We start from the raw sequence: 6,000 nt of genomic DNA, 5'->3' as shown, positions 1-6,000 counted from the left end.
TAGCCCCAGCCCCACGAACCTCCTGCTGCACTCCTCTGTCTTCCTTTCCCTATGGGCTGGTGGGGCACAGTGGCTGCAGGGAAGAGGTAGGCAGGGGGTCACAGGCAGTGCAGAGGAGAGGCAGCCCCTACAGCCACCCAGACCTTTCCCTTCTCTGGGAAGTGCTGCTGTTAGGAGCTGGGGAGACAAGAAGGGCAGAAGTGAGCTGGGGGAATGGCTGAGGTTTGTTTGGCCTCCCTGGCTTGGCTCCCTCTCCACTGGTAGCTCCATATGCGAGCTTGGAGAAGCTTTGCACAGTGATAGGCACAGAACCAGAGTGGCCAGCTACAGGGGCAGCCTCTCTGGAAGGGAACAGTATTCTCTGCATGAGCCAACAGAGAAAAGAAGAAAGGTCCTGTCTCCTTCATAACATGTACATTTTTCAGTATGTTTCTCAAGTCCACACGTCCAAGAAGTGGCATATTTTAACTCAAAAGCTACAATAGAGACACAAAGTTAGGCAAGAGAAATAAAATCAAATTTAATGCGTGGCAAAGGTGTTTCTGGTTTTAATTCAAAATTTTAAAGGATTGTCAGTCCTGCTGCACAAATACAAGCTGAGAGATTTAAAATACCTAAATGGGCAAAATCTGTGTGATCATGTATTTGAGGCAGATTTGCCTCACTTTTATCTGCTTATCTGAGCCTGATGACTCCAGTGGAAATAATGCTGTGGACATCAATCCAAAGTTTCTCCTGAGGCCTCTGTGACATTGATAGATTCTAGCACAGCTCCCAAACTGTAGTCTGCTGGTGATATTGTGGCTAATACAGCTTTAACCCTACCTCTGCAGAAGGGGGTTACATTATTCATCATTACTTGTCTCTATCCAGTCTGAGTTCACGGTGATAAATCTAGCTTATAAGGCACTTACAAAGATGGGTGTGGTGTGCTGATAGCATTCATGATTAAGTGCTTTCCTGTGTCAAATATAGCCTGTAATATACTACAAACAGGCAGTCAATTTTTTATACAAACTGATCTGGCTGCTATCAGACTCTGACATTTTATACTAATACTTAAAATAAATCTAGAAACAGGAAAGAAAGTACAGAATTATTGTTTTAAGCTAACTGTGAGGGCTTATCTTCAAAGTGACAGAGTTTCTATTGTATTTAAAGAAACTGGTCAGTATACTGGCATAAAGGTTAGAAGTATGCATGAGGCTGGAGTTAAGGTCCAGCCTCAGTTTTCACTTTTGATATAGACTCTCTAAGATGTTTTTTTGTTGTTGTTCTAACATGAAGATTTAAAAATACTTTTGCTTTATTTTTTTCCAAGCTTGCCAACTTCACATTAAAACCTACTCCTATTGAAATCACTGGGAGTTTTGCCATGCATTGTAAAAGGTCTGGGATATGGCAACATGTACTAAAATCTTTGTGATTTGTTGGACTACTTGGACAAGAGCTAGGGATATGTGAGCTACTGTAATCAGTCTTTTCTTTCCACAGCTTGTCTCAGGTAACCTTTGCATGCCTTTTGAGATCCCTGGTTTAATGGCTAAAAAAATGCCAAAAGTTGTGTCCCCTTGAAAATGAAGAAGACAATTTTTTATCTGAAAGTGCTCACCTTAGTCTATTTTAAAGAGTTGGCACTTCACTATATGTAAGGACTAGTTAGACAGGTGACCCAAAATCAAGCTGAAACCAAAACTGAGTATAGAATATTTTAATTAAAGTCATAACATGGTCATCTGCTAAATAGAGGGCACATTTCACAATCATGTGTGAGATTTGGATCTTGAGTCTCCTTTCATAGCCAGCCTGTTTCCATGAGCCTGACTGAGGCTGAGCTTGTCAATCACACACCCATGGTCACAGGAGGCTTGGCTCCAGGTGAGGTGTGCTAAGGAAAGGTGGATCCCACTTTACTGTGATGTGATCTGAGCTTCCTTTCCCACAGGCTGGACAGATCAGGTGTGACATTACAGACCCTGGGAGATTTCTTGAGTCTGGCTCATCATAAGCACAGTATGAGGGTTTGGAGTTTGAGCTCCACCTGGGCAAAAAGGCAGTGGTATGGAATTCTGAATGAGGACCAGGAGAATGGAGTTTCTCATTGTCAGTCTGTTCTCAAGCCTGATGGCAACTTTATAGCTTAGATGTTTCTTTTGTCATTTTTCTTAGAAGAGAAAATTACTAACTGTGACATCAGTGTCAAATTCTGAATATAAGGAAATGTGACACTAACACAAAATGATGGAGAGATAAAAATTAAGGGCTTCTTTGAAATGTGAAAATTTGGGTTCTTGAAAGAATGGAGTGACACACTGCTCGTGAAACATGTAGGATTCTAAAAAGTCTGCTTAATGTATGCATAATGACTTTTTCTTATTACTGTTACCATATGTTGTGACTCTTCTCATAGGCCCTAAACCTATGAAACATCATCAGGGAACAGCTCAAACACAAGAGAAATCGCATTATTAGACTTGCAAGGTTGCTGATTGCTTTACATGTCCTTGCTTTCAGCAAGAAAATCCAAACTTTAGCACTTTTTTGGCAGCTTGATTGGTGGCTTGGGTGGGTATGATCAAAAGAAAATTATTTTTGTCTCTAACTGGCTAGTCTGAAAATCAAACTCAATTTTTTTTTAAATTAGCATAAAACTTTTTTGAGTCAATAGACATACGTGGGGTTGTATGTTTGGGGTGAGTGAGTTACTCATGAAGGAATAAAGCTTTTCTAACAAGAAAATGTGTGAGAACATCTTTTTTTATGAGAAATTATAGCATGCATTCCACCAGTTTAATTACCCAATACATAAAATGCCTTTGACTTTCTGAATAATTAAACCATTTCTAGCTAATAGAAACAGAGGAAAATACTTTTAGTGCAAGTTTGTTTCTTCTTGCTGACCAGTGTTCTAGTTGAGGTTAGAAGTGGAATTGTGTGTCACTTATCATTTTACAAGAGCAACACTTTTTTCCTCAAAGATAGAAGTTATTTCCCAAGAAATTATATGAAACAATATTAACATTATTGCAAAAATCACATTCTTGTTCCTGAAGTGTGGAAGTTTGGTGAGTCCTTTTAACAGGCTCTGTTTAACACCCTGTGATGGCAAGGGGTGAGGCAAAATTGAAGGAAAAAATGCCTGAGTGACAGCACCCCACCCAGATAAGGCTTGGAGAAACTCGGGAATGTCTCAATGCAAGAGCTGTGCCAGGAACACACGCTCCACTGCATCCAGGAGTGATTTTCAGTCACCCAGCTCTTAAAGAGGTCAGCAGCAGCCACAGCCTGCAGCCTTGTTCTCTCCTCTCAACACAGGAAAGGATCCTGCCCCTCCTCAATCTGATTTTGCTCCTTTTTCTTGCAACCTCTACCTTATTTATAGAATCACAGAATAATTTAGATTGGAAAGGACCCCTGAAGGTCATCCAGTCCCACCCTTTGCTCCTGACAAGGCTGATTTAAAAGCCAGATGAGGTTATTCATGGCCTTGCCTCATCAGGTTTTGAAAGTGTCTGAGGGTGGAGATTCCCCCACCTCTCTAACTGGGTTTAACCACTCTTACCACAATTTTTCTTCTTCTTATCCATGCTGAAAATTTCCTTGGATGTAAGTTGTGGGCACTACCTATTGTCCTTTGGCTGTGCATCTCTGAGACAAGTCTGACTCCCTGCTGTCCTTTAAGCTGAAAACCAGAGTCCTATTCCTCTCCAGCCCCAGCCTTTCCTTCTCCAGACTGGCACCCTCCTTTTCCTCAGCCCTGCTTGCACATCATGGCCCCAGCCCTCTGGACTTGCTCTAGCACAGGACTGCCTTTGGCTGGGAAGCCCAGGAGTGGGCAGGGCAGAGCCCTCCAGACTGGCCTCACTGGCAGGGAGAGCTGCTGGCTGCTCTCTGCTGACAGCCTGGCGTGTTTTAGCTTTCAGTGCCTCCAGGGCGCACTGCTGACCCATCTTCTGCAGTTCTGCACCTCGGGTCCTGCTCTGCAGAGCTGCCTGCCCTCCAGGCAGTCTCCAGTTTGCATTGCTGCAGGGGCTTCTTCTGCCCCATGAGAAGGACCTTGCATCTGTTCTGATGAACCTCATGGAGTTTCAGTCAGCCAGAAAGGATGTGTGGGGTATATCAGCAAATCCACCATCCTTTCCTTCACAAGAAGGTCTTTCTGTCTGTCCTTGAGTTCTAAATTTCTGACTTTTGCCAGAAGCCCATGGACAAGTAGCTAACTTGCACTCCTTAAATTTGGCTCTGCACTACAGAATCTCTGTGCTTTATAACACTTTTTACTGCCTATCCTGTCTCAGACAGGATTTATCATGTCCCTCACAGATGAGGGTAAGTCACTCTCTCAAATGAGCACACTACCCTATGTTAAGCCAAAAAGCAGCAGAGAGGACTGCAAGTAGTTGTATCACTGGACAAAATGAAGAAAAAAAACAATGGACAGAAAGGACACAAACATAATGAAGCTATTTTCAAGGATCTGGAGAAAGTATTCAATAGTTAGGGAAAATTTACAAATTAAATACAAAAAAAACCCAAAAACCAAAAAAAAAACCAAAACCCCCCCCCAAAACCTAAGGAGTATTGGCATACAAGAAATTAGAATATGCAACATTGCCACCAGAAGTTATCAGTTCCCCCTGATCTTTATTCCACAGAAATGTCAGTGCCCCATCTCTGGAAATGTTCAAGGCCTGCTGGTATGTGGCAGGGGGAGCTGGAACTAAAGATATAGAAGGTATCTTTCAATCCAAACCATTCTATGATTCTGTGATGGTATGGCATGTCATAATCAGGACCCTATTTCTGCTCTTGAAAGTGAGAAAGAGTGTAATAGCAGCTTTTTCTCCTACTGGACAGCAAGAGAAATCTCTGGACACATGTGCATAAGAAATTGAAAAACATTCATTATCTGGAGTATGTTCTTTTTATCACAGGTAGAAGAAAAAGAACCTCAGAGGACAGAATTTTATACTGAATTCTATGTCTCCTTTTCTGCTGATAGTATTCAGAAGAATGCTAAAGGAGTCTATTGAGAAGGCAAGACTTTGAGGAAAACCAGGACATTTGCACACCTGATGGAAATTCTGCCAGGCTTGTCCCTAGCCAGTAGATAGTAGTTAGCCATAAACTGTATATCCAGCAGCTGAGTATATAGTCCACAATCTCTTAGAAACTTAATGTAGGTACTAAACTTTTAAGCAAATCTTGTATAATTTGTGTTAAATGCTTAGCTTTTCACTTGAAATCCCAAACTGGTCCCTTGCTGCCTCTTCACATGTTATTATATATATTTTCTATGCAGAATTCTTGAGAAATATTTGAGATCTTTGGAAGACTTAAAAAAAGCTAGATTGCCATCTCTTGTGTCAGCAATACATGATCACTATCCTAATTAGAAAAGGACAGAGAGTCATACTAATATCTGTGAGAGCTCTGCTCAGATTCAGTGTCTAAATTATAACTAAATTTTTGCATGGTCAAATAAGAGAGGCGAGAAAAGACACAATAGTTCCCTCCATCATAATTGTTTGAATGATATGTACTCATCCTGCAGAATAGAAATACCTTGGAGCAGGAGATAAACACGGGAAGGGCATGAAATCCAGGTGTCCTTTGTTCGTGGCACTGTGAGGAGGAAGCTTGAGAAAGCCTCAGTGCCTGACTCATGGCAGACACCATGGCATTGACTTTGGAGTGAAATTGAAATGTGGCTTTGACAGCAGCAAAGATGGCCAAAGGCATTGACAAGGCTCAGGGGTCAGACTCAGAGGTGACAGACTGATCTAATTTCTGGGATTTGACAAAAACAATGCATATGGATTAAAAAACAAAACAAAACAAAAACTTATGTGAGGGAAAAAAGATGACTTAGAGTGTCTGAAAGTCCTTTGCCAGACGCTCTCACTCAGCAGTGCAGTTCTCACTGCTCTGGATCACTTCTTTGCTGTTTATCTTGAGTAAAGCCCTTTGTAATTAAGTCAATACTGATTTAATCATGAC

This window comes from Oenanthe melanoleuca, chromosome 2, assembly GCF_029582105.1.
Source record: "Oenanthe melanoleuca isolate GR-GAL-2019-014 chromosome 2, OMel1.0, whole genome shotgun sequence".
NCBI lineage: Eukaryota > Metazoa > Chordata > Aves > Passeriformes > Muscicapidae > Oenanthe > Oenanthe melanoleuca.
The sequence above is the reverse complement of the archived record's forward strand: the minus strand, read 5'-3'. Positions refer to the sequence as shown.